Here is a 25,480-nt window from a genome sequence, read left to right on the forward strand (position 1 = left end):
GTGACAGTGGGTGTTGGATGGTGACAGTGAATGTTGGAAGGTGGCAGTGGGTGTTGGATGGTGAAAGTGGGTGTTAGATGTTGACAGTGGGTGTTGGATGGTGATAGTGGGTGATGGATGGGGTTTGTGAGTGTAGAATGGTGACAGTGAGTGTTTCATGGTGATAGTGGGTGTTGGATGGTGACAGTGGGTGTTGGATAGGGACAGTGGGTGTAAGATGGTGATAGTAAGTGTTTCATGGTGAAGGTGGGTATCAGATGGTGATAGTGAGTGTTGGATGGTGACAGTGGGTGTTGGATGGTGGAGGTGGGTGTGGGATCGTGATAGTGGGTGTTGGATGGTGTTAGTGGGTGTTGAATGGTGACAGCAGGTGTTGGATTGTGACAGTGGGTGTTGGAGTGTGTCAGTGGGTGTTGGATGGTGATAGTGAGTGTTGGATGGTGATAGTGTGTGTTGGATGGTAATAGTGAGTGTTTCATTGTGATGATGGGTGTCAGACAGTGATACTGAGTATTGGATGGTGACAGTGGGTGTTGGATCGTGACAGTGGGTGTTGGATGGTGATAGTGGGTGTTGGATGTTGACAATGGGTGTTGGATGTTGACAGTGGGGGTTGGATGGTGATAGTGGGTGTTGGATGTTGACAGTGGGTGTTGGATGGTGACAGTGGGTGTTGGATGTTGACAGTGGGTGTTGGATCGTGTCAGTGAGTGTTGGATGGAGATAGAGGGTGTTGGATGGTGATAGTGAGTGTTGGATGGTGACAGTAGGTGTTGGATGGTGACAGTGGGTGTTAGATGGTGACAGTGGGTGTTGGGTGGTGACAGTGGATGTTGGATTGAGACAGTGGGTGTTGGATAGTGACAGTGGGTGTTGAAAGGTGACAGTGGGTGCTGGATGGTGATGGTGGGAGTCGGATGGTGATGATGAATGTAGGATGGTGACAGTGGGTGTTGGATGGAGACAGTGGGTGTTGAAAGGTGATAGTGGTTGTTGGATGGTGATAGTGAGTGTTTCATTGTGATGATGGGAGTCAGACGGAGACAGTGAGTGTTGGATGGTGACAGTAGGTGTTGGATGGTGACAGTGGGTGTTGGATGGTGACAGTAGGTGTTGGATGGTGACAGTGGGTGTTGGATGGTGACAGTGGGTGTTGGGTGGTGACAGTGGGTGTTGGATTGAGACAGTGGGTGTTGGATAGTGACAGTGGGTGTTGAAAGGTGACAGTAGGTGCTGGATTGTGATGGTGGGAGTTGGATGGTGATCGTGAATGTAGGATGGTGACAGTGGGTGTTGGAAGGTGATAGTGGGTGTTGGATGGTGACAGTAGGTGTTGGATGGTGACAGTGGGTGCTGGATGGTGATGGTGGGAGTTGGATGGTGATCGTGAATGTAGGATGGTGACAGTCGGTGTTAGATGGAGACAGTGGGTGTTGGATGGTGATAGTGAGTGTTGGATGGTGACAGTGAGTGTTTCAAGGTAATAGTGGGTGTTGGATGGTGACAGTGGGTGTTGGATGGTGATAGTGAATGTTTCAAGGTAATAGTGGGTGTTGGATGGTGACAGTGCGTGTTGGATGGTGACAGTGAGTGTTTCAAGGTAATAGTGGGTGTTGGATGGTGACAGTGGGTGTTGGATGGTGATAGTGAATGTTGGAAGGTGGCAGTGGGTGTTGGATGGTGACAGTGGGTGTTGGATGGAGACAGTGGGTGTTGGATGTTGACAGTGGGTGTTGGATGTTGACAGTGGGGGTTGGATCATGTCAGTGGGTGTTGGATGGTGATAGAGCGTGTTGGATGGTGATAGTGAGTGTTGGATGGTGACAGTAGGTGTTGGATGGTGACAGTGGGTGTTGGATGGTGACAGTGGGTGTTGGGTGGTGACAGTGGGTGTTGGATTGAGACAGTGGGTGTTGGATAGTGACAGTGGGTGTTGAAAGGTGACAGTGGGTGCTGGATTGTGATGGTGGGAGTTGGATGGTGATTGTGAATGTACGATGGTGACAGTGGGTGTTGGAAGGTGATAGTGGGTGTTGGATGGTGATAGTGAGTGTTTCATTGTGATGATGGGAGTCAGACGGAGACAGTGAGTGTTGGATGGTGACAGTAGGTGTTGGATGGTGACAGTAGGTGTTGGATGTTGACAGTGGGTGTTGGATGGTGATAGTGGGGGTTGGATGGTGACAGTAGGTGTTGGATGGTGACAGTAGGTGTTGGATGGTGCAGTGGGTGCTGGATGGTGATGGTGGGAGTTGGATGGTAATCGTGAATGTAGGATGGTGACAGTCAGTGTTAGATGGAGACAGTGGGTGTTGGATGGTGATAGTGAGTGTTGGATGGTGACAGTGAGTGTTTCAAGGTAATAGTGGGTGTTGGATGGTGACAGTGGGTGTTGGATGGTGATAGTGAATGTTGGAAGGTGGCAGTGGGTGTTGGATGGTGAAAGTGGGTGTTGGATGTTGACAGTGGGTGTTGGATGGTGATAGTGGGTGATGGATGGTGTTCGTGAGTGTAGAATGGTGACAGTGAGTGTTTCATGGTGATAGTGGGTGTTGGATGGTGACAGTGGGTGTTGGATAGGGACAGTGGGTGTAAGATGGTGATAGTAAGTGTTTCATGGTGATGGTGGGTATCAGATGGTGATAGTGAGTGTTGGATGGTGACAGTGGGTGTTGGATGGTGGAGGTGGGTGTGGGATCGTGATAGTGGGTGTTGGATGGTGTTAGTGGGTGTTGAATGGTGACAGCAGGTGTTGGATTGTGACAGTGGGTGTTGGAGTGTGTCAGTGGGAGTTGGATGGTGATAGTGAGTGTTGGATGGTGATAGTGTGTGTTGGATGGTAATAGTGAGTGTTTCATTGTGACGATGGGTGTCAGACAGTGATAGTGAGTATTGGATGGTGACAGTGGGTGTTGGATCGTGACAGTGGGTGTTGGATGGTGATAGTGGGTGTTGGATGTTGACAATGGGTGTTGGATGTTGACAGTGGGGGTTGGATGGTGATAGTGGGTGTTGGATGTTGACAGTGGGTGTTGGATGGTGACAGTGGGTGTTGGATGTTGACAGTGGGTGCTGGATCGTGTCAGTGAGTGTTGGATGGAGATAGAGGGTGTTGGATGGTGATAGTGAGTGTTGGATGGTGACAGTAGGTGTTGGATGGTGACAGTGGGTGTTAGATGGTGACAGTGGGTGTTGGGTGGTGACAGTGGATGTTGGATTGAGACAGTGGGTGTTGGATAGTGACAGTGGGTGTTGAAAGGTGACAGTGGGTGCTGGATGGTGATGGTGGGAGTCGGATGGTGATCGTGAATGTAGGATGGTGACAGTGGGTGTTGGATGGAGACAGTGGGTGTTGAAAGGTGATAGAGGGTGTTGGATGGTGATAGTGAGTGTTTCATTGTGATGATGGGAGTCAGACGGAGACAGTGAGTGTTGGATGGTGACAGTAGGTGTTGGATGGTGACAGTGGGTGTTGGATGGTGACAGTAGGTGTTGGATGGTGACAGTGGGTGTTGGATGGTGACAGTGGGTGTTGGGTGGTGACAGTGGGTGTTGGGTGGTGACAGTGGGTGTTGGATTGAGACAGTGGGTGTTGGATAGTGACAGTGGGTGTTGAAAGGTAACAGTGGGTGCTGGATTGTGATGGTGGGAGTTGGATGGTGATCGTGAATGTAGGATGGTGACAGTGGGTGTTGGAAGGTGATAGTGGGTGTTGGATGGTGACAGTAGGTGTTGGATGGTGACAGTGGGTGCTGGATGGTGATGGTGGGAATTGGATGGTGATCGTGAATGTAGGATGGTGACAGTCGGTGTTAGATGGAGACACTGGGTGTTGGATGGTGATAGTGAGTGTTGGATGGTGACAGTGAGTGTTTCAAGGTAATAGTGGGTGTTGGATGGTGACAGTGGGTGTTGGATGGTGATAGTGAATGTTGGAAGGTGGCAGTGGGTGTTGGATGGTGACAGTGGGTGTTGGATGGAGACAGTGGGTGTTGGATGTTGACAGTGGGTGTTGGATGTTGACAGTGGGGGTTGGATCATGTCAGTGGGTGTTGGATGGTGATAGAGCGTGTTGGATGGTGATAGTGAGTGTTGGATGGTGACAGTAGGTGTTGGATGGTGACAGTGGGTGTTGGATGGTGACAGTGGGTGTTGGGTGGTGACAGTGGGTGTTGGATTGAGACAGTGGGTGTTGGATAGTGACAGTAGGTGTTGGATGGTGACAGTGGGTGCTGGATGGTGATGGTGGGAGTTGGATGGTGATCGTGAATGTAGGATGGTGACAGTCGGTGTTAGATGGAGACACTGGGTGTTGGATGGTGATAGTGAGTGTTGGATGGTGACAGTGAGTGTTTCAAGGTAATAGTGGGTGTTGGATGGTGACAGTGGGTGTTGGATGGTGATAGTGAATGTTGGAAGGTGGCAGTGGGTGTTGGATGGTGACAGTGGGTGTTGGATGGAGACAGTGGGTGTTGGATGTTGACAGTGGGTGTTGGATGTTGACAGTGGGGGTTGGATCATGTCAGTGGGTGTTGGATGGTGATAGAGCGTGTTGGATGGTGATAGTGAGTGTTGGATGGTGACAGTAGGTGTTGGATGGTGACAGTGGGTGTTGGATGGTGACAGTGGGTGTTGGGTGGTGACAGTGGGTGTTGGATTGAGACAGTGGGTGTTGGATAGTGACAGTGGGTGTTGAAAGGTGACAGTGGGTGCTGGATTGTGATGGTGGGAGTTGGATGGTGATCGTGAATGTAGGATGGTGACAGTGGGTGTTGGAAGGTGATAGTGGGTGTTGGATGGTGATAGTGAGTGTTTCATTGTGATGATGGGAGTCAGACGGAGACAGTGAGTGTTGGATGGTGACAGTAGGTGTTGGATGGTGACAGTAGGTGTTGGATGTTGACAGTGGGTGTTGGATGGTGATAGTGGGTGTTGGATGGTGACAGTAGGTGTTGGATGGTGACAGTGAGTGCTGGATGGTGATGGTGGGAGTTGGATGGTGATCGTGAATGTAGGATGGTGACAGTCGGTGTTAGATGGAGACAGTGGGTGTTGGATGGTGATAGTGAGTGTTGGATGGTGACAGTGAGAGTTTCAAGGTAATAGTGGGTGTTGGATGGTGACAGTGGGTGTTGGATGGTGACAGTGAATGTTGGAAGGTGGCAGTGGGTGTTGGATGGTGAAAGTGGGTGTTAGATGTTGACAGTGGGTGTTGGATGGTGATAGTGGGTGATGGATGGGGTTCGTGAGTGTAGAATGGTGACAGTGAGTGTTTCATGGTGATAGTGGGTGTTGGATGGTGACAGTGGGTGTTGGATAGGGACAGTGGGTGTAAGATGGTGATAGTAAGTGTTTCATGGTGAAGGTGGGTATCAGATGGTGATAGTGAGTGTTGGATGGTGACAGTGGGTGTTGGATGGTGGAGGTGGGTGTGGGATCGTGATAGTGGGTGTTGGATGGTGTTAGTGGGTGTTGAATGGTGACAGCAGGTGTTGGATTGTGACAGTGGGTGTTGGAGTGTGTCAGTGGGTGTTGGATGGTGATAGTGAGTGTTGGATGGTGATAGTGTGTGTTGGATGGTAATAGTGAGTGTTTCATTGTGATGATGGGTGTCAGACAGTGATACTGAGTATTGGATGGTGACAGTGGGTGTTGGATCGTGACAGTGGGTGTTGGATGGTGATAGTGGGTGTTGGATGTTGACAATGGGTGTTGGATGTTGACAGTGGGGGTTGGATGGTGATAGTGGGTGTTGGATGTTGACAGTGGGTGTTGGATGGTGACAGTGGGTGTTGGATGTTGACAGTGGGTGTTGGATCGTGTCAGTGAGTGTTGGATGGAGATAGAGGGTGTTGGATGGTGATAGTGAGTGTTGGATGGTGACAGTAGGTGTTGGATGGTGACAGTGGGTGTTAGATGGTGACAGTGGGTGTTGGGTGGTGACAGTGGATGTTGGATTGAGACAGTGGGTGTTGGATAGTGACAGTGGGTGTTGAAAGGTGACAGTGGGTGCTGGATGGTGATGGTGGGAGTCGGATGGTGATGATGAATGTAGGATGGTGACAGTGGGTGTTGGATGGAGACAGTGGGTGTTGAAAGGTGATAGTGGTTGTTGGATGGTGATAGTGAGTGTTTCATTGTGATGATGGGAGTCAGACGGAGACAGTGAGTGTTGGATGGTGACAGTAGGTGTTGGATGGTGACAGTGGGTGTTGGATGGTGACAGTAGGTGTTGGATGGTGACAGTGGGTGTTGGATGGTGACAGTGGGTGTTGGGTGGTGACAGTGGGTGTTGGATTGAGACAGTGGGTGTTGGATAGTGACAGTGGGTGTTGAAAGGTGACAGTAGGTGCTGGATTGTGATGGTGGGAGTTGGATGGTGATCGTGAATGTAGGATGGTGACAGTGGGTGTTGGAAGGTGATAGTGGGTGTTGGATGGTGACAGTGGGTGTTGGATGGAGACAGTGGGTGTTGGATGTTGACAGTGGGTGTTGGATGTTGACAGTGGGGGTTGGATCATGTCAGTGGGTGTTGGATGGTGATAGAGCGTGTTGGATGGTGATAGTGAGTGTTGGATGGTGACAGTAGGTGTTGGAAGGTGATAGTGGGTGTTGGATGGTGATAGTGAGTGTTTCATTGTGATGATGGGAGTCAGACGGAGACAGTGAGTGTTGGACGGTGACAGTAGGTGTTGGATGGTGACAGTAGGTGTTGGATGTTGACAGTGGGTGTTGGATGTTGACAGTGGGGGTTGGATCATGTCAGTGGGTGTTGGATGGTGATAGAGCGTGTTGGATGGTGATAGTGAGTGTTGGATGGTGACAGTGGGTGTTGGATGGTGACAGTGGGTGTTGGGTGGTGACAGTGGGTGTTGGATGGTGATAGTGAATGTTGGAAGGTGGCAGTGGGTGTTGGATGGTGACAGTGGGTGTTGGATGGAGACAGTGGGTGTTGGATGTTGACAGTGGGTGTTGGATGTTGACAGTGGGGGTTGGATCATGTCAGTGGGTGTTGGATGGTGATAGAGCGTGTTGGATGGTGATAGTGAGTGTTGGATGGTGACAGTAGGTGTTGGATGGTGACAGTGGGTGTTGGATGGTGACAGTGGGTGTTGGGTGGTGACAGTGGGTGTTGGATTGAGACAGTGGGTGTTGGATAGTGACAGTGGGTGTTGAAAGGTGACAGTGGGTGCTGGATTGTGATGGTGGGAGTTGGATGGTGATCGTGAATGTAGGATGGTGACAGTGGGTGTTGGAAGGTGATAGTGGGTGTTGGATGGTGTTAGTGAGTGTTTCATTGTGATGATGGGAGTCAGACGGAGACAGTGAGTGTTGGATGGTGACAGTAGGTGTTGGATGGTGACAGTAGGTGTTGGATGTTGACAGTGGGTGTTGGATGGTGATAGTGGGTGTTGGATGGTGACAGTAGGTGTTGGATGGTGACAGTGAGTGCTGGATGGTGATGGTGGGAGTTGGATGGTGATCGTGAATGTAGGATGGTGACAGTCAGTGTTAGATGGAGACAGTTGGTGTTGGATGGTGATAGTGAGTGTTGGATGGTGACAGTGAGTGTTTCAAGGTAATAGTGGGTGTTGGATGGTGACAGTGGGTGTTGGATGGTGATAGTGAATGTTGGAAGGTGGCAGTGGGTGTTGGATGGTGAAAGTGGGTGTTGGATGTTGACAGTGGGTGTTGGATGGTGATAGTGGGTGATGGATGGTGTTCGTGAGTGTAGAATGGTGACAGTGAGTGTTTCATGGTGATAGTGGGTGTTGGATGGTGACAGTGGGTGTTGGATAGGGACAGTGGGTGTAAGATGGTGATAGTAAGTGTTTCATGGTGATGGTGGGTATCAGATGGTGATAGTGAGTGTTGGATGGTGACAGTGGGTGTTGGATGGTGGAGGTGGGTGTGGGATCGTGATAGTGGGTGTTGGATTGTGACAGTGGGTGTTGGAGTGTGACAGTGGGTGTTGGATGGTGATAGTGAGTGTTGGATGGTGATAGTGTGTGTTGGATGGTAATAGTGAGTGTTTCATTGTGATGATGGGTGTCAGACAGTGATAGTGAGTATTGGATGGTGACAGTGGGTGTTGGATCGTGACAGTGGGTGTTGGATGGTGATAGTGGGTGTTGGATGTTGACAGTGGGGGTTGGATGGTGATAGTGGGTGTTGGATGTTGACAGTGGGTGTTGGATGGTGACAGTGGGTGTTGGATGTTGACAGTGGGTGTTGGATCGTGTCAGTGAGTGTTGGATGGAGATAGAGGGTGTTGGATGGTGATAGTGAGTGTTGGATGGTGACAGTAGGTGTTGGATGGTGACAGTGGGTGTTGGATGGTGACAGTAGGTGTTGGATGGTGACAGTGGGTGTTGGATGGTGACAGTGGGTGTTGGGAGGTGACAGTGGGTGTTGGGTGGTGACAGTGGGTGTTGGATTGAGACAGTGGGTGTTGGATAGTGACAGTGGGTGTTGAAAGGTGACAGTGGGTGCTGGATTGTGATGGTGGGAGTTGGATGGTGATCGTGAATGTAGGATGGTGACAGTGGGTGTTGGAAGGTGATAGTGGGTGTTGGATGGTGATAGTGAGTGTTTCATTGTGATGATGGGAGTCAGACGGAGACAGTGAGAGTTGGATGGTGACAGTAGGTGTTGGATGGTGACAGTAGGTGTTGGATGTTGACAGTGGGTGTTGGATGGTGATAGTGGGTGTTGGATGGTGACAGTAGGTGTTGGATGGTGACAGTGGGTGCTGGATGTTGATGGTGGGAGTTGGATGGTGATCGTGAATGTAGGATGGTGACAGTCGGTGTTAGATGGAGACAGTGGGTGTTGGATGGTGATAGTGAGTGTTGGATGGTGACAGTGAGTGTTTCAAGGTAATAGTGGGTGTTGGATGGTGACAGTGGGTGTTGGATGGTGATAGTGAATGTTGGAAGGTGGCAGTGGGTGTTGGATGGTGAAAGTGGGTGTTGGATGTTGACAGTGGGTGTTGGATGGTGATAGTGGGTGATGGATGGTGTTCATGAGTGTAGAATGGTGACAGTGAGTGTTTCATGGTGATAGTGGGTGTTGGATGGTGACAGTGGGTGTTGGATAGGGACAGTGGGTGTAAGATGGTGATAGTAAGTGTTTCATGGTGATGGTGGGTATCAGATGGTGATAGTGAGTGTTGGATGGTGACAGTGGGTGTTGGATGGTGGAGGTGGGTGTGGGATCGTGATAGTGGGTGTTGGATGGTGTTAGTGGGTGTTGAAAGGTGATAGTGGGTGTTGGATGGTGATAGTGAGTGTTGGATGGTGACAGCAGGTGTTGGATTGTGACAGTGGGTGTTGGAGTGTGACAGTGGGTGTTGGATGGAGATAGTGCGTGTTGGATGGTGATAGTGTGTGTTGGATGGTAATAGTGAGTGTTTCATTGTGATGATGGGTGTCAGACAGTGATAGTGAGTATTGGATGGTGACAGTGGGTGTTGGATGGTGGTAGTGGGTGTGGGATCGTGATAGTGTGTGTTGGATGGTGATAGTGGGTGTTGGATGTTGACTTTGGGTGTTGGATGGTGATCGTGAGTGTTTCATGGTGATGGTGGTGTCAGATGGTGATAGTGAGTATTGGATGGTGACAGTGGGTGTTGGATCGTGACAGTGTGTGTTGGATGGAGATAGAGCGTGTTGGATGGTGACAGTGAGTGTTGGATTGTGACAGTAGGTGTTGGATGGTGACAGTGGGTGTTAGATGGTGACAGTGGGTGTTGGGTGGTGACAGTGGGTGTTGGATTGAGACAGTGGGTGTTGGATAGTGACAGTGGGTGTTGAAAGGTGACAGTGGGTGCTGGATGGTGATGGTGGGAGTTGGATGGTGATCGTGAATGTAGGATGGTGACAGTCGGTGTTAGATGGAGACACTGGGTGTTGGATGGTGATAGTGAGTGTTGGATGGTGACAGTGAGTGTTTCAAGGTAATAGTGGGTGTTGGATGGTGACAGTGGGTGTTGGATGGTGATAGTGAATGTTGGAAGGTGGCAGTGGGTGTTGGATGGTGACAGTGGGTGTTGGATGGAGACAGTGGGTGTTGGATGTTGACAGTGGGTGTTGGATGTTGACAGTGGGGGTTGGATGGTGATAATGGGTGTTGGATGGTGACAGTGGGTGTTGGATGTTGACAGTGGGTGTTGGATCATGTCAGTGGGTGTTGGATGGTGATAGAGCGTGTTGGATGGTGATAGTGAGTGTTGGATGTTGACAGTAGGTGTTGGATGGTGACAGTGGGTGTTGGATGGTGACAGTGGGTGTTGGGTGGTGACAGTGGGTGTTGGATTGAGACAGTGGGTGTTGGATAGTGACAGTGGGTGTTGAAAGGTGACAGTGGGTGCTGGATTGTGATGGTGGGAGTTGGATGGTGATCGTGAATGTAGGATGGTGACAGTGGGTGTTGGAAGGTGATAGTGGGTGTTGGATGGTGATAGTGAGTGTTTCATTGTGATGATGGGAGTCAGACGGAGACAGTGAGTGTTGGATGGTGACAGTAGGTGTTGGATGGTGACAGTAGGTGTTGGATGTTGACAGTGGGTGTTGGATGGTGATAGTGGGTGTTGGATGGTGACAGTAGGTGTTGGATGGTGACAGTGAGTGCTGGATGGTGATGGTGGGAGTTGGATGGTGATCGTGAATGTAGGATGGTGACAGTCGGTGTTAGATGGAGACAGTGGGTGTTTGATGGTGATAGTGAGTGTTGGATGGTGACAGTGAGTGTTTCAAGGTAATGGTGGGTGTTGGATGGTGACAGTGGGTGTTGGATGGTGATAGTGAATGTTGGAAGGTGGCAGTGGGTGTTGGATGGTGAAAGTGGGTGTTGGATGTTGACAGTGGGTGTTGGATGGTGATAGTGGGTGATGGATGGTGTTCATGAGTGTAGAATGGTGACAGTGAGTGTTTCATGGTGATAGTGGGTGTTGGATGGTGACAGTGGGTGTTGGATAGGGACAGTGGGTGTAAGATGGTGATAGTAAGTGTTTCATGGTGATGGTTGGTATCAGATGGTGATAGTGGGTGTTGGATGGTGACAGTGGGTGTTGGATGGTGGAGGTTGGTGTGGGATCGTGATAGTGGGTGTTGGATGGTGTTAGTGGGTGTTGAAAGGTGATAGTGGGAGTTGGATGGTGATAGTGAGTGTTGGATGGTGACAGCAGGTGTTGGATTGTGACAGTGGGTGTTGGAGTGTGACAGTGGGTGTTGGATGGTGATAGCGAGTGTTGGATGGTGATAATGTGTGTTGGATGGTAATAGTGAGTGTTTCATTGTGATGATGGGTGTCAGACAGTGATAGTGAGTATTGGATGGTGACAGTGGGTGTTGGATCGTGACAGTGGGTGTTGGATGGTGATAGTGGGTGTTGGATGTTGACAGTGGGGGTTGGATGGTGATAGTGGGTGTTGGATGTTGACAGTGGGTGTTGGATGGTGACAGTGGGTGTTGGATGTTGACAGTGGGTGTTGGATCGTGTCAGTGAGTGTTGGATGGAGATAGAGGGTGTTGGATGGTGATAGTGAGTGTTGGATGGTGACAGTAGGTGTTGGATGGTGACAGTGGGTGTTAGATGGTGACAGTGGGTGTTGGGTGGTGACAGTGGATGTTGGATTGAGACAGTGGGTGTTGGATAGTGACAGTGGGTGTTGAAAGGTGACAGTGGGTGCTGGATGGTGATGGTGGGAGTCGGATGGTGATCGTGAATGTAGGATGGTGACAGTGGGTGTTGGATGGAGACAGTGGGTGTTGAAAGGTGATAGTGGGTGTTGGATGGTGATAGTGAGTGTTTCATTGTGATGATGGGAGTCAGACGGAGACAGTGAGTGTTGGATGGTGACAGTAGGTGTTGGATGGTGACAGTGGGTGTTGGATGGTGACAGTGGGTGTTGGGAGGTGACAGTGGGTGTTGGGTGGTGATAGTGGGTGTTGGATTGAGACAGTGGGTGTTGGATAGTGACAGTGGGTGTTGAAAGGTGACAGTGGGTGCTGGATGGTGATGGTGGGAGTAGGATGGTGAACGTGAATGTAGGATGGTGACAGTGGGTGTTGCATGGCGACAGTGGGTGTTGGAAGGTGATAGTGGGTGTTGGATGGTGATAGTGAGTGTTTCATTGTGATGATGGGAGTCAGACGGAGACAGTGAGTGTTGGATGGTGACAGTAGGTGTTGGATGGTGACAGTATGTGTTGGATGTCGACAGTGTGTGTTGGATGGTGATAGTGGGTGTTGGATGGTGACAGTAGGTGTTGGATGGTGACAGTGGGTGCTGGATGTTGATGGTGGGAGTTGGATGGTGATCGTGAATGTAGGATGGTGACAGTCGGTGTTAGATGGAGACAGTGGGTGTTGGATGGTGATAGTGAGTGTTGGATGGTGACAGTGAGTGTTTCAAGGTAATAGTGGGTGTTGGATGGTGACAGTGGGTGTTGGATGGTGATAGTGAATGTTGGAAGGTGGCAGTGGGTGTTGGATGGTTAAAGTGGGTGTTGGATGTTGACAGTGGGTGTTGGATGGTGATAGTGGGTGATGGATGGTGTTCGTGAGTGTAGAATGGTGACAGTGAGTGTTTCATGGTGATAGTGGGTGTTGGATGGTGACAGTGGGTGTTGGATAGGGACAGTGGGTGTAAGATGGTGATAGTAAGTGTTTCATGGCGATGGTGGGTATCAGATGGTGATAGTGAGTGTTGGATGGTGACAGTGGCTGTTGGATGGTGGAGGTGGGTGTGGGATCGTGATAGTGGGTGTTGGATGGTGTTAGTGGGTGTTGAATGGTGACAGCAGGTGTTGGATTGTGACAGTGGGTGTTGGAGTGTGACTGTGGGTGTTGGATGGTGACAGTGCGGGTTGGATGGTGACAGTGAGTGTTGGATGGTGATAGTGTGGGTTGGATGGTGACAGTGGGTATTGGATGTTGACAGTGGGTGTTGGATTGAGACAGAGGGTGTTGGATGGTGACAGTGTGTGTTGGATGGTGATGGTGGGTGTTGGATGGTGACATTAGTTGTTGGATGGTGATAGTGTGTGTCGGATGGTGACGTTGGGTGTTGGTGGGTGATAGTGAGTGTTGGTTGGTGACAGTGGGTGCTGGATGATGATCCTGAGTGTAGGATGGTGTTTGTGGGTGTTGGATGGTGATAGTGAGTATTGGATGGTGACAGTGGGTGTTGGATCGTGACAGTGGGTGTTGATGGTGGTAGTGGGTGTGTGATCGTGATAGTGTATGTTGGATGGTGATAGTGGGTGTTGGATGTTGACAGTGGGTGTTGGATGGTGACAGTGGGTGTCAGATTGTGACAGTAGGTGTCAGATGGTGAGAGTGGGTGTTGGATAGTGACAGGGGGTGTTGGATAGTGATAGTGTGTGTTGGATGGTGATAGTGAGTGTTGGATGGTGACATTAGTTGTTGGATGGTGATAGTGTGTGTCGGATGGTGACTTTGGGTGTTGGTGGGTGATAGTGAGTGTTGGATGGTGACAGTGGGTGTTGGATGGTAACAGTGGGTGTTGGATGGTGATAGTGTGAGTCGGATGGTGACTTTGGGTGTTGCTGGGTCATAGTGAGTGTTGGTTGGTGACAGTGGGTTCTGGATTGTGATGGTGGGAGACGGATGGTGATCGTGAATGTAGGATGGTGACAGTGGGTGTTAGATGGAGACAGTGGGTGTTGGATGGTGCTAGTGAGTGTTGGATGGTGCTAGTGAGTGTTGGATGTTGACAGCGGGTGTTGGTTGGTGATAGTGGGTGTTGGATGTTGACAGTGGGTGTTGGATGGTGATAGTGGGTGTTGGATGGTGATAGTGGGTGTTGGATGGTGACAGTAGGTGTTGGATGGTGACAGTGGGTGCTGGATGGTGATGGTGGGAGTCGGATGGTGATCGTGAATGTAGGATGGTGACAGTGGGTGTTGGATGGAGACAGTGGGTGTTGAAAGGTGATAGTGGGTGTTGGATGGTGATAGTGAGTGTTTCATTGTGATGATGGGAGTCAGACGGAGACAGTGAGTGTTGGATGGTGACAGTAGGTGTTGGATGGTGACATTAGGTGTTGGATGTTGACAGTGGGTGTTGGATGGTGATAGTGGGTGTTGGATGGTGACAGTAGGTGTTGGATGGTGACAGTGGGTGCTGGATGGTGATGGTGGGAGTCGGATGGTGACCGTGAATGTAGGATGGTGACAGTGGGTGTTAGATGGAGACAGTGGGTTTTGGATGGTGCTAGTGAGTGTTGGATGGTGACAGTGAGTGTTGGATGGTGGAGGTGGGTGTGGGATCGTGATAGTGGGTGTTGGATGGTGTTAGTGGGTGTTGAAAGGTGATAGTGGGTGTTGGATGGTGATAGTGAGTGTTGGATGGTGACAGCAGGTGTTGGATTGTGACAGTGGGTGTTGGAGTGTGACAGTGGGTGTTGGATGGAGATAGTGCGTGTTGGATGGTGATAGTGTGTGTTGGATGGTAATAGTGAGTGTTTCATTGTGATGATGGGTGTCAGACAGTGATAGTGAGTATTGGATGGTGACAGTGGGTGTTGGATGGTGGTAGTGGGTGTGGGATCGTGATAGTGTGTGTTGGATGGTGATAGTGGGTGTTGGATGTTGACTTTGGGTGTTGGATGGTGATCGTGAGTGTTTCATGGTGATGGTGGTGTCAGATGGTGATAGTGAGTATTGGATGGTGACAGTGGGTGTTGGATCGTGACAGTGTGTGTTGGATGGAGATAGAGCGTGTTGGATGGTGACAGTGAGTGTTGGATTGTGACAGTAGGTGTTGGATGGTGACAGTGGGTGTTAGATGGTGACAGTGGGTGTTGGGTGGTGACAGTGGGTGTTGGATTGAGACAGTGGGTGTTGGATAGTGACAGTGGGTGTTGAAAGGTGACAGTGGGTGCTGGATGGTGATGGTGGGAGTTGGATGGTGATCGTGAATGTAGGATGGTGACAGTCGGTGTTAGATGGAGACACTGGGTGTTGGATGGTGATAGTGAGTGTTGGATGGTGACAGTGAGTGTTTCAAGGTAATAGTGGGTGTTGGATGGTGACAGTGGGTGTTGGATGGTGATAGTGAATGTTGGAAGGTGGCAGTGGGTGTTGGATGGTGACAGTGGGTGTTGGATGGAGACAGTGGGTGTTGGATGTTGACAGTGGGTGTTGGATGTTGACAGTGGGGGTTGGATGGTGATAATGGGTGTTGGATGGTGACAGTGGGTGTTGGATGTTGACAGTGGGTGTTGGATCATGTCAGTGGGTGTTGGATGGTGATAGAGCGTGTTGGATGGTGATAGTGAGTGTTGGATGTTGACAGTAGGTGTTGGATGGTGACAGTGGGTGTTGGATGGTGACAGTGGGTGTTGGGTGGTGACAGTGGGTGTTGGATTGAGACAGTGGGTGTTGGATAGTGACAGTGGGTGTTGAAAGGTGACAGTGGGTGCTGGATTGTGATGGTGGGAGTTGGATGGTGATCGTGAATGTAGGATGGTGACAGTGGGTGTTGGAAGGTGATAGTGGGTGTTGGATGGTGATAGTGAGTGTTTCATTGTGATGATGGGAGTCAGACGGAGACAGTGAGTGTTGGATGGTGACAGTAGGTGTTGGATGGTGACAGTAGGTGTTGGATGTTGACAGTGGGTGTTGGATGGTGATAGTGGGTGTTGGATGGTGACAGTAGGTGTTGGATGGTGACAGTGAGTGCTGGATGGTGATGGTGGGAGTTGGATGGTGATCGTGAATGTAGGATGGTGACAGTCGGTGTTAGATGGAGACAGTGGGTGTTTGATGGTGATAGTGAGTGTTGGATGGTGACAGTGAGTGTTTCAAGGTAATGGTGGGTGTTGGATGGTGACAGTGGGTGTTGGATGGTGATAGTGAATGTTGGAAGGTGGCAGTGGGTGTTGGATGGTGAAAGTGGGTGTTGGATGTTGACAGTGGGTGTTGGATGGTGATAGTGGGTGATGGATGGTGTTCATGAGTGTAGAATGGTGACAGTGAGTGTTTCATGGTGATAGTGGGTGTTGGATGGTGACAGTGGGTGTTGGATAGGGACAGTGGGTGTAAGATGGTGATAGTAAGTGTTTCATGGTGATGGTTGGTATCAGATGGTGATAGTGGGTGTTGGATGGTGACAGTGGGTGTTGGATGGTGGAGGTTGGTGTGGGATCGTGATAGTGGGTGTTGGATGGTGTTAGTGGGTGTTGAAAGGTGATAGTGGGAGTTGGATGGTGATAGTGAGTGTTGGATGGTGACAGCAGGTGTTGGATTGTGACAGTGGGTGTTGGAGTGTGACAGTGGGTGTTGGATGGTGATAGCGAGTGTTGGATGGTGATAATGTGTGTTGGATGGTAATAGTGAGTGTTTCATTGTGATGATGGGTGTCAGACAGTGATAGTGAGTATTGGATGGTGACAGTGGGTGTTGGATCGTGACAGTGGGTGTTGGATGGTGATAGTGGGTGTTGGATGTTGACAGTGGGGGTTGGATGGTGATAGTGGGTGTTGGATGTTGACAGTGGGTGTTGGATGGTGACAGTGGGTGTTGGATGTTGACAGTGGGTGTTGGATCGTGTCAGTGAGTGTTGGATGGAGATAGAGGGTGTTGGATGGTGATAGTGAGTGTTGGATGGTGACAGTAGGTGTTGGATGGTGACAGTGGGTGTTAGATGGTGACAGTGGGTGTTGGGTGGTGACAGTGGATGTTGGATTGAGACAGTGGGTGTTGGATAGTGACAGTGGGTGTTGAAAGGTGACAGTGGGTGCTGGATGGTGATGGTGGGAGTCGGATGGTGATCGTGAATGTAGGATGGTGACAGTGGGTGTTGGATGGAGACAGTGGGTGTTGAAAGGTGATAGTGGGTGTTGGATGGTGATAGTGAGTGTTTCATTGTGATGATGGGAGTCAGACGGAGACAGTGAGTGTTGGATGGTGACAGTAGGTGTTGGATGGTGACAGTGGGTGTTGGATGGTGACAGTGGGTGTTGGGAGGTGACAGTGGGTGTTGGGTGGTGATAGTGGGTGTTGGATTGAGACAGTGGGTGTTGGATAGTGACAGTGGGTGTTGAAAGGTGACAGTGGGTGCTGGATGGTGATGGTGGGAGTAGGATGGTGAACGTGAATGTAGGATGGTGACAGTGGGTGTTGCATGGCGACAGTGGGTGTTGGAAGGTGATAGTGGGTGTTGGATGGTGATAGTGAGTGTTTCATTGTGATGATGGGAGTCAGACGGAGACAGTGAGTGTTGGATGGTGACAGTAGGTGTTGGATGGTGACAGTATGTGTTGGATGTCGACAGTGTGTGTTGGATGGTGATAGTGGGTGTTGGATGGTGACAGTAGGTGTTGGATGGTGACAGTGGGTGCTGGATGTTGATGGTGGGAGTTGGATGGTGATCGTGAATGTAGGATGGTGACAGTCGGTGTTAGATGGAGACAGTGGGTGTTGGATGGTGATAGTGAGTGTTGGATGGTGACAGTGAGTGTTTCAAGGTAATAGTGGGTGTTGGATGGTGACAGTGGGTGTTGGATGGTGATAGTGAATGTTGGAAGGTGGCAGTGGGTGTTGGATGGTTAAAGTGGGTGTTGGATGTTGACAGTGGGTGTTGGATGGTGATAGTGGGTGATGGATGGTGTTCGTGAGTGTAGAATGGTGACAGTGAGTGTTTCATGGTGATAGTGGGTGTTGGATGGTGACAGTGGGTGTTGGATAGGGACAGTGGGTGTAAGATGGTGATAGTAAGTGTTTCATGGCGATGGTGGGTATCAGATGGTGATAGTGAGTGTTGGATGGTGACAGTGGCTGTTGGATGGTGGAGGTGGGTGTGGGATCGTGATAGTGGGTGTTGGATGGTGTTAGTGGGTGTTGAATGGTGACAGCAGGTGTTGGATTGTGACAGTGGGTGTTGGAGTGTGACTGTGGGTGTTGGATGGTGACAGTGCGGGTTGGATGGTGACAGTGAGTGTTGGATGGTGATAGTGTGGGTTGGATGGTGACAGTGGGTATTGGATGTTGACAGTGGGTGTTGGATTGAGACAGAGGGTGTTGGATGGTGACAGTGTGTGTTGGATGGTGATGGTGGGTGTTGGATGGTGACATTAGTTGTTGGATGGTGATAGTGTGTGTCGGATGGTGACGTTGGGTGTTGGTGGGTGATAGTGAGTGTTGGTTGGTGACAGTGGGTGCTGGATGATGATCCTGAGTGTAGGATGGTGTTTGTGGGTGTTGGATGGTGATAGTGAGTATTGGATGGTGACAGTGGGTGTTGGATCGTGACAGTGGGTGTTGATGGTGGTAGTGGGTGTGTGATCGTGATAGTGTATGTTGGATGGTGATAGTGGGTGTTGGATGTTGACAGTGGGTGTTGGATGGTGACAGTGGGTGTCAGATTGTGACAGTAGGTGTCAGATGGTGAGAGTGGGTGTTGGATAGTGACAGGGGGTGTTGGATAGTGATAGTGTGTGTTGGATGGTGATAGTGAGTGTTGGATGGTGACATTAGTTGTTGGATGGTGATAGTGTGTGTCGGATGGTGACTTTGGGTGTTGGTGGGTGATAGTGAGTGTTGGATGGTGACAGTGGGTGTTGGATGGTAACAGTGGGTGTTGGATGGTGATAGTGTGAGTCGGATGGTGACTTTGGGTGTTGCTGGGTCATAGTGAGTGTTGGTTGGTGACAGTGGGTTCTGGATTGTGATGGTGGGAGACGGATGGTGATCGTGAATGTAGGATGGTGACAGTGGGTGTTAGATGGAGACAGTGGGTGTTGGATGGTGCTAGTGAGTGTTGGATGGTGCTAGTGAGTGTTGGATGTTGACAGCGGGTGTTGGTTGGTGATAGTGGGTGTTGGATGTTGACAGTGGGTGTTGGATGGTGATAGTGGGTGTTGGATGGTGATAGTGGGTGTTGGATGGTGACAGTAGGTGTTGGATGGTGACAGTGGGTGCTGGATGGTGATGGTGGGAGTCGGATGGTGATCGTGAATGTAGGATGGTGACAGTGGGTGTTGGATGGAGACAGTGGGTGTTGAAAGGTGATAGTGGGTGTTGGATGGTGATAGTGAGTGTTTCATTGTGATGATGGGAGTCAGACGGAGACAGTGAGTGTTGGATGGTGACAGTAGGTGTTGGATGGTGACATTAGGTGTTGGATGTTGACAGTGGGTGTTGGATGGTGATAGTGGGTGTTGGATGGTGACAGTAGGTGTTGGATGGTGACAGTGGGTGCTGGATGGTGATGGTGGGAGTCGGATGGTGACCGTGAATGTAGGATGGTGACAGTGGGTGTTAGATGGAGACAGTGGGTTTTGGATGGTGCTAGTGAGTGTTGGATGGTGACAGTGAGTGTTTCAAGGTAATAGGGGGTGTTGGATGGTGACAGTGGGTGTTGGATGGTGATCGTGACTGTTGGATGGTGACAGTGGGTGTTGGATGGTGATAGTGGGTGTTGGATGGTGACAGTGGGTGTTGGATGGTGGAGGTGGGTGAGGGATCGTGATAGTGGGTGTTGGATGGTAACAGTGGGTGTTGGACATTGACAGTGGGTGTTGAAAGGTGATAGTGGGAGTTGGATGGTGATAGTGAGTGTTGGATGGTGACAGCAGGTGTTGGATTGTGACAGTGGGTGTTGGAGTGTGACTGTGGGTGTTGGATGGTGACAGTGCGTGTTGGATGGTGACAGTGGGTGTTGGATGGTGATAGTGTGGGTTGGATGGTGACAGTGGGTATTGGATGTTGACAGTGGGTGTTGGATTGAGACAGAGGGTGTTGGATGGTGACAGTGTGTGATGGATGGTGATAGTGGGTGTTGGATGGTGACATTAGTTGTTGGATGGTGATAGTGTGTGTCGGATGGTGACGTTGGGTGTTGGTGGGTGATAGTGAGTGTTGGTTGGTGACAGTGGGTGCTGGATGATGATCCTGAGTGTAGGATGGTGTTCGTGGGTGTTGGATGGTGATAGTGAATGTTGGATGGTGACAGTGGGTGTTGGATGGTGATAGTGGGTGTTGAAAGGTGACAGTGGGTGCTGGATGGTGATGGTGGGAGTCGGATGGTGATCGTGAATGTAGGATGGTGATAGTGGGTGTTGGATGGTGATAGTGAGTGTTTCATTGTGATGATGGGAGTCAGCCGGAGACAGTGAGTGTTGGATGGTGACAGTAGGTGTTGGATGGTGACAGTAGGTGTTGGATGTTGACAGTGGGTGTTGGATGGTGATAGTGGGTGTTGGATGGTGACAGTAGGTGTTGGATGGTGACAGTGGGTGCTGGATGGTGATGGTGGGAGTCGGATGGTGATCGTGAATGTAGGATGGTAACAGTGGGTGTTAGATGGAGACAGTGGGTGCTTGATGGTGCTAGTGAGTGTTGGATGGTGACAGTGAGTGTTTCAAGGTAATAGTGGGTGTTGGATGGTGACAGTGGGTGTTGGATGGTGATAGTGAATGTTGGATGGTGACAGTGGGTGTTGGATGGTGATAGTGGGTGTTGGATGGTGACAGTGGGTGCTGGATGTTGATGGTGGGAGTTGGATGGTGATCGTGAATGTAGGATGGTGACAGTCGGTGTTAGATGGAGACAGTGGGTGTTGGATGGTGATAGTGAGTGTTGGATGGTGACAGTGAGTGTTTCAAGGTAATAGTGGGTGTTGGATGGTGACAGTGGGTGTTGGATGGTGATAGTGAATGTTGGAAGGTGGCAGTGGGTGTTGGATGGTGAAAGTGGGTGTTGGATGTTGACAGTGGGTGTTGGATGGTGATAGTGGGTGATGGATGGTGTTCGTGAGTGTAGAATGGTGACAGTGAGTGTTTCATGGTGATAGTGGGTGTTGGATGGTGACAGTGGGTGTTGGATAGGGACAGTGGGTGTAAGATGGTGATAGTAAGTGTTTCATGGTGATGGTGGGTATCAGATGGTGATAGTGAGTGTTGGATGGTGACAGTGGTTGTTGGATGGTGGAGGTGGGTGTGGGATCGTGATAGTGGGTGTTGGATGGTGTTAGTGGGTGTTGAAAGGTGATAGTGGGTGTTGGATGGTGATAGTGAGTGTTGGATGGTGACAGCAGGTGTTGGATTGTGACAGTGGGTGTTGGAGTGTGACAGTGGGTGTTGGATGGTGATAGTGCGTGTTGGATGGTGATAGTGTGTGTTGGATGGTAATAGTGAGTGTTTCATTGTGATGATGGGTGTCAGACAGTGATAGTGAGTATTGGATGGTGACAGTGGGTGTTGGATGGTGGTAGTGGGTGTGGGATCGTGATAGTGTGTGTTGGATGGTGATAGTGGGTGTTGGATGTTGACTTTGGGTGTTGGATGGTGATCGTGAGTGTTTCATGGTGATGGTGGTGTCAGATGGTGATAGTGAGTATTGGATGGTGACAGTGGGTGTTGGATCGTGACAGTGGGTGTTGGATGGAGATAGAGCGTGTTGGATGGTGATAGTGAGTGTTGGATGGTGACAGTAGGTGTTGGATGGTGACAGTGGGTGTTAGATGGTGACAGTGGGTGTTGGGTGGTGACAGTGGGTGTTGGATTGAGACAGTGGGTGTTGGATAGTGACAGTGGGTGTTGAAAGGTGACAGTGGGAGCTGGATGGTGATGGTGGGAGTCGGATGGTGATCGTGAATGTAGGATGGTGACAGTGGGTGTTGGATGGAGACAGTGGGTGTTGAAAGGTGATAGTGGGTGTTGGATGGTGATAGTGAGTGTTTCATTGTGATGATGGGAGTCAGACGGAGACAGTGAGTGTTGGATGGTGACAGTAGGTGTTGGATGGTGACAGTAGGTGTTGGATGTTGACAGTGGGTGTTGGATGGTGATAGTGGGTGTTGGATGGTGACAGTAGGTGTTGGATGGTGACAGTGGGTGCTGGATGGTGATGGTGGGAGTCGGATGGTGACCGTGAATGTAGGATGGTGACAGTGGGTGTTAGATGGAGACAGTGGGTGTTGGATGGTGCTAGTGAGTGTTGGATGGTGACAGTGAGTGTTTCAAGGTAATAGGGGGTGTTGGATGGTGACAGTGGGTGTTGGATGGTGATAGTGAATGTTGGATGGTGACAGTGGGTGTTGGATGGTGATAGTGGGTGTTGGATGGTGATAGTGGGTGTTGGATGTTGACAGTGGGTGTTGGATGGTGATAGTGGGTGTTGGATAGATACAGTGGGTGTAAGATGGTGATAGTAAGTGTTTCATGGTGATGGTGGGTATCAGATGGTGATCGTGAGTGTTGGATGGTGACAGTGAGTGTTGGATGGTGACAATGGGTGTTGGATGGTGGAGGTGGGTGTGGGATCGTGATAGTGGGTGTTGGATGGTAACAGTGGGTGTTGGACATTGACAGTGGGTGTTGAAAGGTGATAGTGGGAGTTGGATGGTGATAGTGAGTGTTGGATGGTGACAGCAGGTGTTGGATTGTGACAGTGGGTGTTGGAGTGTGACTGTGGGTGTTGGATGGTGACAGTGCGGGTTGGATGGTGACAGTGAGTGTTGGATGGTGATAGTGTGGGTTGGATGGTGACAGTGGGTATTGGATGTTGACAGTGGGTGTTGGATTGAGACAGAGGGTGTTGGATGGTGACAGTGTGTGTTGGATGGTGATAGTGGGTGTTGGATGGTGACATTAGTTGTTGGATGGTGATAGTGTGTGTCGGATGGTGACGTTGGGTGTTGGTGGGTGATAGTGAGTGTTGGTTGTTGACAGTGGGTGCTGAATGATGATCCTGAGTGTAGGATTGTGTTCGTGGGTGTTGGATGGTGATAGTGAGTATTGGATGGTGACAGTGGGTGTTGGATCGTGACAGTGGGTGTTGATGGTGGTAGTGGGTGTGTGATCGTGATAGTGTATGTTGGATGGTGATAGTGGGTGTTGGATGTTGACAGTGGGTGTTGGATGGTGACAGTGGGTGTCAGATTGTGACAGTAGGTGTCAGATGGTGAGAGTGGGTGTTGGATAGTGACAGGGGGTGTTAGATAGTGATAGTGTGTGTTGGATGGTGATAGTGAGTGTTGGATGGTGACATTAGTTGTTGGATGGTGATAGTGTGTGTCGGATGGTGACTTTGGGTGTTGGTGGGTGATAGTGAGTGTTGGATGGTGACAGTGGGTGTTGGATTGAGACAGAGGGTGTTGGATGGTGACAGTGTGTGATGGATGGTGATAGTGGGTGTTGGATGGTGACATTAGTTGTTGGATGGTGATAGTGTGTGTCGGATGGTGACGTTGGGTGTTGGTGGGTGATAGTGAGTGTTGGTTGGTGACAGTGGGTGCTGGATGATGATCCTGAGTGTAGGATGGTGTTCGTGGGTGTTGGATGGTGATAGTGAATGTTGGATGGTGACAGTGGGTGTTGGATGGTGATAGTGGGTGTTGAAAGGTGACAGTGGGTGCTGGATGGTGATGGTGGGAGTCGGATGGTGATCGTGAATGTAGGATGGTGATAGTGGGTGTTGGATGGTGATAGTGAGTGTTTCATTGTGATGATGGGAGTCAGCCGGAGACAGTGAGTGTTGGATGGTGACAGTAGGTGTTGGATGGTGACAGTAGGTGTTGGATGTTGACAGTGGGTGTTGGATGGTGATAGTGGGTGTTGGATGGTGACAGTAGGTGTTGGATGGTGACAGTGGGTGCTGGATGGTGATGGTGGGAGTCGGATGGTGATCGTGAATGTAGGATGGTAACAGTGGGTGTTAGATGGAGACAGTGGGTGCTTGATGGTGCTAGTGAGTGTTGGATGGTGACAGTGAGTGTTTCAAGGTAATAGTGGGTGTTGGATGGTGACAGTGGGTGTTGGATGGTGATAGTGAATGTTGGATGGTGACAGTGGGTGTTGGATGGTGATAGTGGGTGTTGGATGGTGACAGTGGGTGCTGGATGTTGATGGTGGGAGTTGGATGGTGATCGTGAATGTAGGATGGTGACAGTCGGTGTTAGATGGAGACAGTGGGTGTTGGATGGTGATAGTGAGTGTTGGATGGTGACAGTGAGTGTTTCAAGGTAATAGTGGGTGTTGGATGGTGACAGTGGGTGTTGGATGGTGATAGTGAATGTTGGAAGGTGGCAGTGGGTGTTGGATGGTGAAAGTGGGTGTTGGATGTTGACAGTGGGTGTTGGATGGTGATAGTGGGTGATGGATGGTGTTCGTGAGTGTAGAATGGTGACAGTGAGTGTTTCATGGTGATAGTGGGTGTTGGATGGTGACAGTGGGTGTTGGATAGGGACAGTGGGTGTAAGATGGTGATAGTAAGTGTTTCATGGTGATGGTGGGTATCAGATGGTGATAGTGAGTGTTGGATGGTGACAGTGGTTGTTGGATGGTGGAGGTGGGTGTGGGATCGTGATAGTGGGTGTTGGATGGTGTTAGTGGGTGTTGGATGGTGACAGTGGGTGTTGGATGGTGATAGTGGGTGTTGAAAGGTGACAGTGGGTGCTGGATGGTGATGGTGGGAGTCGGATGGTGATCGTGAATGTAGGATGGTGATAGTGGGTGTTGGATGGTGATAGTGAGTGTTTCATTGTGATGATGGGAGTCAGCCGGAGACAGTGAGTGTTGGATGGTGACAGTAGGTGTTGGATGGTGACAGTAGGTGTTGGATGTTGACAGTGGGTGTTGGATGGTGATAGTGGGTGTTGGATGGTGACAGTAGGTGTTGGATGGTGACAGTGGGTGCTGGATGGTGATGGTGGGAGTCGGATGGTGATCGTGAATGTAGGATGGTAACAGTGGGTGTTAGATGGAGACAGTGGGTGCTTGATGGTGCTAGTGAGTGTTGGATGGTGACAGTGAGTGTTTCAAGGTAATAGTGGGTGTTGGATGGTGACAGTGGGTGTTGGATGGTGATAGTGAATGTTGGATGGTGACAGTGGGTGTTGGATGGTGATAGTGGGTGTTGGATGGTGACAGTGGGTGCTGGATGTTGATGGTGGGAGTTGGATGGTGATCGTGAATGTAGGATGGTGACAGTCGGTGTTAGATGGAGACAGTGGGTGTTGGATGGTGATAGTGAGTGTTGGATGGTGACAGTGAGTGTTTCAAGGTAATAGTGGGTGTTGGATGGTGACAGTGGGTGTTGGATGGTGATAGTGAATGTTGGAAGGTGGCAGTGGGTGTTGGATGGTGAAAGTGGGTGTTGGATGTTGACAGTGGGTGTTGGATGGTGATAGTGGGTGATGGATGGTGTTCGTGAGTGTAGAATGGTGACAGTGAGTGTTTCATGGTGATAGTGGGTGTTGGATGGTGACAGTGGGTGTTGGATAGGGACAGTGGGTGTAAGATGGTGATAGTAAGTGTTTCATGGTGATGGTGGGTATCAGATGGTGATAGTGAGTGTTGGATGGTGACAGTGGTTGTTGGATGGTGGAGGTGGGTGTGGGATCGTGATAGTGGGTGTTGGATGGTGTTAGTGGGTGTTGAAAGGTGATAGTGGGTGTTGGATGGTGATAGTGAGTGTTGGATGGTGACAGCAGGTGTTGGATTGTGACAG

Source organism: Hypanus sabinus, chromosome 14, assembly GCF_030144855.1.
Source record: "Hypanus sabinus isolate sHypSab1 chromosome 14, sHypSab1.hap1, whole genome shotgun sequence".
Lineage (NCBI taxonomy): Eukaryota > Metazoa > Chordata > Chondrichthyes > Myliobatiformes > Dasyatidae > Hypanus > Hypanus sabinus.